General features: G+C 41.0%; 1 protein-coding gene across 5 annotated transcripts in view; it reads left to right on the top strand.

Annotated features, from left to right (window-relative positions):
- foxp1b (forkhead box P1b) overlaps nucleotides 1–11,948 on the top strand; it is a gene marked incomplete at its 3' end in the record, with an annotated part of 141,633 nt that overhangs the window by 43,481 nt on the left and 86,204 nt on the right. For all 5 annotated transcript variants that reach the window (XM_035662848.1, XM_035662850.1, XM_035662851.1 and 2 more), the window contains 1 exon segment: nucleotides 4,913–4,979.

Here is an 11,948-nt window from a genome sequence, read left to right on the forward strand (position 1 = left end):
TCTCTCTCTCTCTCACTCACTCACTCACTCACTCACTCACTCACTCACTCACACACACACACATGCGTGCAAACACACTCAACTACCACACACTACTTCAACTACTCCATACCTGCTACTTTCACTGGCAGCTTTCTACTCTTCTTCAGAAGTGGATTTCAAAACACTCAGTGCTCGGAGGGAATCTGCATCAATATACAGTCTCATGAACATGATGAAAGTCTGTTTAACTGTTCAGGGGTAAGTCTGTAAAGATTTCATTATCCTTCCACACTTATGGGACGCCGGTGGATGTATGTGTGTGTGCATGTCCATGCGGGTGTGTTTGTAGGTGTGTTCTTTAAGTGATTGACAGAGTTGGTGTATAAGGGTGTAGATATGAAGCAATGTGTTTTTATTGTAGGAGTTACTACTACATGCTGCAAAGTTTTGTGTAGAGCTGAAATCATTATCATATTAATCATTTGAGTGATTTTTTTTTTTTTAAATATAAATGGCAAGTATTTGCTTCTTCCAGCTCATTAAGACCAGATAATTACTTTTTTTTAATCTGATATGATAGTAAACTAAATATATTTAGGTTTTTGCACTAAACAAGAAATTTTAAGATATCATCTTGGGCTTTGGGAAATTGCGATGGACATTTTCAGATATTAACTGATTAATCAAGAAAATAAGTGACAGATTCAGCAAAAATGATTTTTAGTTGCAGCCTTAATTGTGTGCACGGGGTTGTAATTTCAAAACAAAATGCATTCAGCACAGAAATGATAGGTAAAGCTTGTTTATTCAAAGCAACTGATTGATAAACTTCTATATGAACTGCAACATTGTCAATAAAAACCCCGTTACCAGTATCTGTTTATTACATTTGAGCTGTGCTCAGAATGAAGAACAATCAGTCAGGAGGACTTAAACTCACAAATAATCCAGCAGTTAGTTAGCCTATATTTGCGTTGGCCTGATGTGCGTGTGCATGCAGTGCTGTAGATGTGTGTATGTGTATGGTTGCCAGCAGATGTGTAAGTGTATGAGAGTCCATGTGCCTTCCCTTTTTTCAGCGCAGCAGGGTTGGAGGTGATAGTAAGTGGTAAGCCCACGGTGATGCGTGAGGGTATTAGTTCCTCCCCTCACTCATCGCCTCTTGATCTCCCTCTGTCTTTGTCTGGGGAAATGGAATCTACAGCTTATTGATATTAATAGCGCACAGGATCTGTGGTCGGAGAGGAGCTGGGACCTGGGCGAGAGTGGTAACTTGATATGGCCGGGTAGAATTGACAGTGCTCCTACTTGACAAGGTGGAAAAGGAGTTGGTCATAAAAATAGGATTGCATAATGTTCACTGTGTGTGCTATGCTGTACGTGCGTGATCAGGGTTGAACTTTTTTGCCTGCGCTGATCTAATTTCACGTGCAAATGTGAGACTTTTTTCAACTGTAGGGATCCTGAGCCGCCCCAGATGTGACTTCTCAGCAGACAAAATAGTTCACAAAGTGCTGTTTTCTGGTGTTTTTTTCCCTCATGGATCAATAGATTAGAATTCCCAAAGACACAGAGCAGTGTGCACTGGATATCAACTTGATAGGATTTTTTGTATTCAGTGAGCTCATTTAAATAGTGTAAAGAAATGTGTGGCCTTGTTTTGTTTTGGGTTAGGAGTGAAATTCCACTTCCTTGGTATTAAGGCAGCAAAGCTCTCTGTGTGCACTCTGTGTACTTTGTTCTTAGCTCAGCAAAATGTGAGGGCAGGTCCAAAGAATCTGGGGGATCAGACAGGCCTGACATTCACCAGACTGCACTGTTGCCTTTTAAGCTTAGAAAAAAAAAAGAATCAGAAAAAAGCACCCAGAATAAGGGCTGTCTGGATTGAAGTTGGGTTTAATTGGTGGTCTGTTTGCGTGTCAGAAAGTGCTGTTGTTTACAGTCTGTGTGGGTGTTACAATATAATGCCAGGATCCTGCCAATCACATCAAAACAATGCTTGTTTTTTCACTTTTTCAAATGCTGACTTTTTTCCCCTTTTTTTTTAAGTCTTTACAAGACGTAGCTATGTTTTTCATTTAATCAGTCCTTCTTAATAAAAGCCCAGAAGAAAAGAGGGAGAAAATAGTGTGCAGTCAGCCCTTTTAGCAGATCAGATCATACAGTAAGCAGCTGCGTTTGTTGAGAAGTGAGTCATGCTTTAGATTTTCCTGTGTTTCAGAGCACAGACAGTGACTTGGAAAATCTCCGGCACACACCCTAAAAACAAACACCAGTGACCCCGTATATAGCTATCACTGACTCTACACAACTAAAACTCTCCTACGCCCTCTTCTTATTTACACAATGCTCTTAATACGGATCCACCAGCCTGAGGATTGTTAACCAGGGCCATTACTTCTTTTTTTGTTTTATTCAAGCACATGTATGCCCTGGCATGATAAACAGCAGATCTATTCAGATGCTGATACTAAGTGATCGAAACATCCCGCATGGGCTGTAAAGAACCGAGAGACAACTCTGGCAGTCTCCTATTGACAACCATTGAGTTGAGCATTAATTAATATGGTAATGATGTGTGAAGGTTCATTAACGAGCCGCTACAGAAGTAGCCACAGATACAGTATTAAGCGTGCTCGGAGTAATTAATGGAATAACTTTACTTAGTGGTAAATATTCATGGGCCCTCATCTTTTTGTCTGCACAGTGTGAAGAGAGCCTGTCCATTAGAGGAGCTGAAGAGCTGTCCACGGTGAATGCGGGCCTTTTGTTGGGATTGGGTGCGTTTCAGTGGAGGGGTATTAATTCATATTTTGAACATGCAATCTTACAACAAAGCCAAAGGCAGCGATAACATACCTGGGACTAGAGAGCATATTGTGAAGCCGTGACCCCCTCACAAATAGGGAAGTCCACTTCACAGGTTTGTGGACAGAATAAAATGAGTCTTTGTCCGTGCTCAGATGTAACCACAGCAGTTCATTACCATAGCAAAAAACCCTTCTGGTTGTCCATTTTCTCTGAAAATAGGGTGTTTGCGTGTTTTTTTCCTCCCACAATTACAATGAAGCCTGTGCTATTTGCATAGAGAACGGAAACATTTATTTGGATCATCTGATCCTCTAAAGGCATCAGGCTAACGGTCATGCTATCTATTGCACACAAGAGTCTTGTAACTACTATGAGATATTTCTTTGTCAAAAGTCTTTGTTGTCCTATTTTCCCCTTTGTTTAACACAGTGCACCTACAGCATCCTCCCAAGACTTTACAAGAGAACCTTGCAAAATGCTCCTCAGTTTCCTTTGTCTTTTGAAATTGTTGCATTTTGATTCATATTCTTAGCTTAAGCCTCTTACTGAGCATGCACATAACCCACCTAGGTGGGTAATTATCTCAACCAGGAGTTGTTCTATTCCCTAAAATCTCAATGTGGGAGTGTGTGATGGGCTCGGTTTTCCCAACCGGGCGAAGCAGCGTGTGCTTGTTTATCCTCACCCTACGTTCTCCGCACCCCCACTGTTCTAAATGGCAATATTACAGCCTTGTGCTGTTTGAAATGGAGACAATTATCTGTTTAGGCATTACAAGATGGGCATTATATTACAAGGAGAAAAGGCGTACAGCTGCTATCAGGATCCCGTTGTTGCCTTTTCTCTCCGATACAAATTTTCCGTCATTAAAATGATGGAACATTTATCTAAATGGATGTTATGCGTTGGGTAAACTCATTTAGCTCCCGGGGCTCTTTCAGGTGATGGGAATTAATGATGTTTAGTAGTTTGAAACTGAAAATATCTGTCATTTGTCACCACTCGCCATTGATTTACGATTCCATTGATGATATGTTAATTGAAGTGTAATGAATCACAATAATAGGGGTAGTTGTGTGGGAATGGTCCATTTTGGATGATTGTTCAACCCTCAGTAGAGTTCAGAGTGAGCTGCATGTTGACTCGCGTTTTCAACAAGGGCATTTAACACATAATTAATGCAGAAACTGGGCATGTTGGACCAGTGTGTTTTTATCTGTGCTGCTTTAGATAAACACTTGCACAAACGCCTGGCCGCAGTTTTGACTGCCAAATGTAAACGGCAAAAAAGAAAACGGTGGGAGAGGGAGTTGGAGCTTTTTTTCCCCCTTTCGTATTTGGATATGCTTTAATGCTTTTATTCAAATGCACCTGAGATATTGCCCCACAGTCACTTCTCAGTTTACCATAAAAATAAGATTTTGTTTCCTTCTCTCTCTTTTTTTTTCCAGCTTTCCTTGCTTGGGTTGAGTGCTCAGTTAGGAAAGCTGTGCGCATGCAGATCAGGCCCGCCCAGGGGGAGTTGAGTCAGGGCAGAACAGGTACAGGTAAACTGTTCACCACCAGGGGGAGGAGGCAGCAAGGAGGGCCTCTACTGTTGGCAATATGAAAAGTTTTTGTCTTGCAAATAACACTCACTCATTGACTCACATCAGACAGCCCCATTGTTCATCTGTTATCACGAGTGGGTGTAGTTGTAGTTAACAGACAAATGGAAATGCATGGATGTGTCTGACGTGGACAGTAGTAGGCTGCAGGATGATAAACGACAGGTGCCTTCTGCCCTGCTCTGAGCTGACATGGAGGCTGTGCATCCGTAGCAGCAAAGGAAGGTACGCTGACTGGTACGGCTTCACACAAACAAAGGAAAGCAAACAGCACAGGAATGCCGTGAATTGATCTATCTGATAATTCTCAGAACAAGTATAAGACTGTTTGTACACATTATCAGATGAAATCAATAGCAACAGGTGCGCAACTTGTTGTTGGTAGCATCGGTTTACACCCATGCGCTCTGTGTTTCTTCCTGTAAATTGGCTTGTGGTTGCTGATGATATGCATCATGGTCAGCAGTGGTAATTATTTCATAACTGAATAATTCTCCATCTTTTGTCCGCAGGGCAAGGAGGCTGTTTTACCACCGCTGGAACTGTGGATTGCTTTAAATAAGCAAGTCATTGTAGAAGGTAAACACACAATCATTCACCAGACTCTAGCAGCCTGTGCATGTGTGTGAATGCTGTATTGAATTGGCTTAATAATTAACTGAATGCAGTGAGGCTGTCTTGTTTGTGTACTGTATTTTGAGTGTGTATGTATGGGGAAAGAGAGTGGGAGGGTTTGTGGTGGGGCGATGACAGGTGCACTCTGAAACTAGCATGGTGAGTAATAAAGGGACAGTTCCCCTGAAGGTCAAAGCCGAGTTAGTAAGTTGGTTGTGAATTAGCTTTATGCTGCACTATTGAAGAACTTGCCGCTCAATACAGCGATATCTGTCTGTGTACATGTTGACATTTGTCGGGAAAAGCTAAAAATATGGTAATGCCATGTTTACCAAACAAGAGGGGCGAGGTTTACTGCACTCAATCTTGCTATCGTTGGCATCTCAGCCATTCTGGTGCGTATCTCGTGTTTGCTCCTCACAGTCCTCTCCCTATCTCTGGGGGCCCCCAGGATGTGAACTTTTGAGGTGGTGTGTGTGTGTGTGGTGTGGTGTTGATGTGGGTGGGGGTGGGGGGGGGGATTAACACTTGAGGAACTCAGGGCTTCAGAGGAGGAGTGTGTCTGTTTTCTGTCTCATACAGCTTCAACCTCACCGTCATCTCTTTCTCTCATTCTCTTTTTTCCCCCGTCTTTATCATTTCGTCTTTCTCTCTCTCACTCATTCGCTTCCTCCATCAACATGTTGAGACATGTAGGTGGGACATGTGGACATACTGTGCCAAATAATGACTTTACATTTAAACAGTGCTTTTTTCAACAAGGCTGTTTTAAGCAATAAACCACGAACTGTATCTTGGGTTTGACCTGTTGTTTTTGGGGATTGCAGCAAGTGATTGATATCCTGACATACACATTGGTAAAATAGGAAGGATAATACAGCTTATTTTTGTTTTTCTTGTGGATATCTGACTATTTTCATATTCAAATATTTGTATTACTATAAACTTGTGCTACTAGTTAATTTTATTTTTATGTTAAATTAAAACAAAATCTGAAAACATTTTCTTGATGTAAAATGTAAAAGTGGTAAAGTGTTGCACCTAGAATATATTTCTTAAATATTAATACCTTTAAATATTAACTCCTACAGCTTCTCCATAGAGTTTGGAAAAAGCAAAAGCAGTTGTAACTGTCATCGTCAGGTAGCAATGGATCTCAGCCAGTCTAGTTATATTTCTCCTCAGTGTAAGAGTAGGCTCTCATCACCACAATCTGTTAAACAGCCTGTACTCCTCTTTTATTTGACTCAGACAATCACCCCCACATTTGGAAAACAGAGACTTGGGAGAAAATTGAAGTGGAGGATTCATGTTGCTGCTGTTTATCTGGAGTGCATTCTCCGCATAGTGAGGTCCACTCCAGCAGGCCCCTCAGCTGCCCACTCCAGATGTAAGATCAGCCCTGAAATCTTCCAAACGGTTGTGTAATTAATGTTAATGTGGCAAAATCAGCCTAATTATTGACACAACTTTCTGATGTGATTTTGATTGCATCACTAAGGCCAAATCCCAGTGGCAGCTTATGGGATTACTATGACTTGATGTTTAAAGCTCTTTCAAAGTGCAATAGACTCTAATACAGTGTGTGTGGAAGCGTGGTCCTCATTTAGACCAACCATACTCTTTTTTTAATTATTTGCAAATTAGGAAATAGGAATTTGAAATGTAGGGAAAGCCTTAAAGCAGTCTGACAAATGTTTAGATATCTGGAATACTTCATCATCGTATGGCAATATCTGTGTGATAAGGCTTCCTCTGATGTGTGCTGTGTTTGTTTGGCCAATGCATTCAGACCTGATGACATCCAGCTTTCCAGAAATGTGCCTCTGCTTAGAAGAATCCTCAGATGCCCAAAACATGTTCCTCTGTTTTGAGGGCTTCAAAATGTTATCGCCTTATACTGGACTTCATTTGAATTTCATGAATCCATGTAAGGGAGGGAAGAGCACATCATGCAAACACCCAGTTTCTTGTAATTCTTCCTTTCCTGTAAATGCTTTGGTTTATATTGCCTTAGTTTTAGCCGTTGAGATTGCTTTGTCTAATCCACTTTTTATGGAAGTGTTAAGAATAAACAAGTGGATTCATGAGTTGGACCCGCAGAAAGGTCGTGTGCAGATTTATGCTGGGATGAAAATAGGGCCTCTGTAATAGTTCCCTTGACTGCATTTATTGCTTACTTTAAAAAAGTAATTTCTTTATATCAGCATCAAGCTGAAAATTGCCATGTATTAGTATTAGGCTTGGTAAGCTTCTAATTCTGTGGCATTTACAGCCGGCTGTGTTTCCATGCATTTATAACACTTTGATTCTTAAGAGCTCCTTTAATCGCTTATGCCTAGCTTGGAACATAATAAACAACTCGCTGTAGCAAAAGTGCCACATGGGGGAGATTTCCAGCAAGAAAGTTAAACGCTTCTGTCACTGGCAGTTTTGTTGCTGTGTTTTTCATGCACTGTAAGTACCGTAATCTACTCTCCGAGCTTGGCTGCTGTAGTTAAAAACAGTGACAGGCAGAATAGACGCAAGGCAGCGTGAAAATGAAAAATTATCGTCCCTACAAAGACGTCACAATGGGGACCAAAGCAGAGACATAAAGCGACGGCGTGCTTCTGCCTTTTCCTGTTGATTGAGATCACAGGATGTGTCAAAGCCTTCTAAACACCCTCACCTGGCCTCCGTCTGCTTTCCCTATCTGATTCTCTGCTCCCATGGCCACATCAGCTGCTATCAGAACACACTCTGGCAGATCGCCCGCCTCTGTATTGTCTGGCTAAACAGGTTGCACAGTTAAATGCATGCCTTACGCTGAATATATTATGTCACACAATATTTTCTCTTGCATCTCCTTCGACTGTGAGGTAGAAAGAATTGCCCTGATAATGTTATCACAGATGTGTTATCTTGAATCTACTTAAAATATCTTTTTTTTTTTTTTCTGCGGGGGGTGGCGCGTTGGGCAAGTTTCAATTTCTTTTTCTATCAGCATCAAACAGACATGTCTTCTTTTGGTCCGAAACATATCGATGGATGTATAAACTCTGGTTTGCTGGGAGAGTGAGGAGCTTTGATAATGTCAGCCTGCTACCAGGTGCAGACGGCTAACGTGACGCAGTCTTTGTGTGAGATTGACTGAGGTGACAGAAGTAAGCAAATTCCACCCGCAGATGAGTTGTCTTACCTCAAGATGAAAAGAAAATCACAAAAGTGAGAAAAAAGTGTCAAGGCTCTCTTTTTTAGATTTGGCCTTGTGTCTCCGCTTCAGAAAAGATGAAATAGAACTAATAACTTGGATTGATTTGTTGTCCTCTGAGCAAAATGACTATACAGACGGGGTTTTTTGTGGTTACCTAGGCCGGCATCTGTCAGACTGCCTTTACTGCAAAACAATAGACTGTACTATAACTGGTGGAATATCAAATATAACTTAGTATATGTACATACAGTCCCTGCTCCCAAAATCAATATAAATGTGTTTATTATGACGCATTAAAAGGACTTTTGTTTATGGTTTCCAGTATGACTAGAGAAGGTCTCTGACTATGTAAGGAAATTCAAAAAAGTTCCTACAAGGCACAGTGATTCTTATTTGGATAGTTCTGACTTTGTTGCAATCACTTCATGTCATGGTAAATATCACTTTGGCAGTCCTTTGCTTTCTCCGTTTATTTTAGAAAACAAATCCCTTTTAGGGATAAAGCACCTGGTGGGGCTACTTAATGGAATGGTTTCAGCCCTACGCAAATAAACAGCTTGCATTTTTTGGTGCGAGATTAGGAATGAGGCTGAGAGAGAGGGAGAGACAGAGAGCTGGAGTGAGGTGGGTAAAAACCAAACAAAGAAAGTCAACATGTGGAGAGGACAGAAGTGAAGGAGTTGCACGTCTACTTCTACTTCCTACTGTAGTTGACTGTGTGTATTGTATGTCTGCAGAAATGCATGTGAACATTGGCACGTCGCAAGCTTTGAACCTGGGTAAGACTTTAATTTTTTTTCAGCTTCACGCTGAGGTACATCTCTTTTTTTGGAATAGTTGACCAGTGAGTCAGCAGTGGGATATTGTTCAGAAGGGCTGGAAAATATCTGGGTCTTTGTTTTCGACACTTTCACATACAAAAACATGCGGCTGTGCCTTCTCTTAACCTGGAAAAGATAGCGTGGTAACCAGAGCCAAAGAAAAGGGAGTGAACAGGGAGGAGAACAAGTGACCAGTGAAACATAAAGCAGAATGAGGGCTACATTTCTTTTAAATAGCTCAACATGCTGTTAAAATTAGTGAGAAATTGAGCCTTTTAAACCAGGCATATCAAATAGTATCTCAGTTATTTCATTCAACATGAGTTAGACCATTGCTCTTGCTCCTCACATTATATACTGTTAACAATTATGTTCCCACTCATTCCCTTGTTGGATAGTCTGGATAATGGTAAAATATTTTGAATACTGTGTCAAATTTAAAGATGCAGCTGAGTGAAACATTTTTCTTCAGGCTATGTTCACATTATAGCAGATCAATCTGAAACCACACTAGCAATATATTCAACCTAATACAGGTTGAGTATGAATCTCAATGTCACTGTAGAATTCAATATTAAAACATTTAAAGTATTGAATGTCTGCATTGAATGCACACTCAAATACATAATTAATACTTAGTCTTAAATATTTCCCGCACTAAAGGCCTGTTCACACTAGAAGTTGTCTCTGCATAACATTTGGCTGTAGAAGTTAGGGTAACGTAGAAAGTACTCGCAGGGCTAACCTAGCTGATAAACTTCACACGCATTCGCCAGCTGGGCTAGCATTTTTCACATTGTGTTCTTGGCATTACGTAATTTTATGCAATAAAGAGTATTTGAAGGAGAATGAAAGCTCTCCACGCAAACTAGCTTGCAAACTCAGTTAGCAAGCTAGTTAGAATGGTTGCTAAGTTAACACTGTTTATACAGATGACATATTTGTAGCATTAACTCCTCTTTCAAAAACTTTCTGCAAATCATACCTCTTGTGTGGAGCAGATTACAAAAGTGAATTGTGCAATACAACTTATACGCTATGTTAGCTGTCTCCATTTTGGACAGTTTGCTATTGGACAAATGGTACAAATTCACTTGAACCAAAGTTCAACCAAAGTTGAACTCAACGTGAAAAATTTTGATGTGGATTAACTTCGCCCCCGGGAGCGAATCTAGAGAAAGTTTGTTGTTTTTAAGTGCTAGCTAGTGGGTCATTTTTCTTTGTCTAGTTTTGAGTGTATTTTACTCAGGTAAAGTTATTGTTCAGCTGCTTGTTTTTAGACACTGCTCTCCAAGTAAGGTATTGAAAAAAGTAACATTTTGTTGATGGTGTAATGAAACCATACCCAGCTTTATGTTCTGTAACCTCTTACTCTCCATGACCACTTGTATTGTGTTCCAGTCTAGCCAAAGACAATATTGAGATGTTCTCACTAACATATTTTTCAGTTTTTAATGTAAGACAACTGAAAAAGTGTAAAATAGCGATTTTACAACAACCAGACCATTGTTTTCAGAGTTCTCCACTGTGGAGAATGTTGTTAAAGAGTATAGTTTGCATCTGTGACGGATGATGAAATAGCATAGAGGGAAGGTCCAAACCAGAGAGATAAATGTGCTTTTCAAATGTATCCACCTTGTGTGGACATGTCCTGGGAGGGACACAGAAAGCGAAAGGCTGTTTCTACCCAAATGTGGGTTTATTTATGTAATCAAATGAAAAAGGTGGAGGCATTTTTTAAACTGATATTTATTTACAGTTTTTTGCTCTGGTTTTAGCCTTGGCTCCTGCGTTGTTTTCATAAACAAAGTCTCTCTGGCCGGCTAGAAAAAACACAGGGCCGTGCGGTGCACTGAAAACAGGAATGACAAACACCATTAGCTGAAAAATTTCCATCTCATTGCAACTATGTTATTGTTTACTTTACCATACACGTCCTAATATGGTTACCTCCCTGTCAAAGCGGGCCAGAGCAGAGCCGAGGGGCCCTCGCAGGGAGACGCTTTCAGCTGCCACTTAGACAATAAGAAACAAATGTCACAGCTCGGCAAAATAGCCTGGCTTTCACAGCCTTACAGTACTTGGCCTTCCACACTGCTTGGCTCAGGCTTCCGTGTGATATTTATCTACTCTCCACTGTTAGATGCCCTCACAATGTACCCCCGCCTTTCTCCTTCTCTGTCCTCTCTCTTCTTCTTTCCTTCTTTGTCTGTATCCCTCCATCGATCTCTGTCCCTGTCCCGGTGTTAGCTGTGTGTAGGTTGACTGATGGGCCTCTGTTTGCTGTGTTAAGTTATTTATCAGGGGGTGGGACGATGTGTTTGGAGTGGCTGCTGCCCTCCTCCCTGTGGCCGAGCAGAGGCCAGTTCAGCTGCAGGTCACGCCCTGGCCCGAAGCCGACACCGCGTTTGAACTGGAAACATCTTGGCGACGCTTAGAGGCCCTTTATGATACTTGGATGAACTCAGAAAACCCTGGGATACTGCAGAGGAAATGTAGCGTTCTGGAGGCTTTGGCTTTTTTATTTTAATTGTTCTAAAGTTTGCGGAAGCATCAGCTGTAGCTGTAAAAATGTTGTGTTATTTCTTATTGCAGACTGAACAACGTAGGGATTTAAAGTCCCTGAAATGTTTAAAGAAAAGTATCATTTTCATATTTAAACCCCTAAAAGGGCATTTTGTTCATTTCTAAAGTTTTCCTGCTGGACACAAGATATCTCCTACTTCACTGTGAAGTCCATTCTCAGTCTATGTGTACTGGTGGCTTCAGGTTTCTACATCAACTCTGTACAAGTACTGGACCAGGATGGACCAAAATATTAGTGATGTCACAAATCAGGCCCATAGGCCCCGCCTCTAAAAAGATGATTTTCAATGAGCGCAGAGAAACTTTTCAGTTTCAGCAGATGAATGTGAA

This window comes from Morone saxatilis, unplaced genomic scaffold (genome assembly GCF_004916995.1).
Source record: "Morone saxatilis isolate NCDOM2014 unplaced genomic scaffold, NCSU_SB_2.0 Contig18, whole genome shotgun sequence".
Classification (NCBI taxonomy): Eukaryota; Metazoa; Chordata; class Actinopteri; family Moronidae; genus Morone; species Morone saxatilis.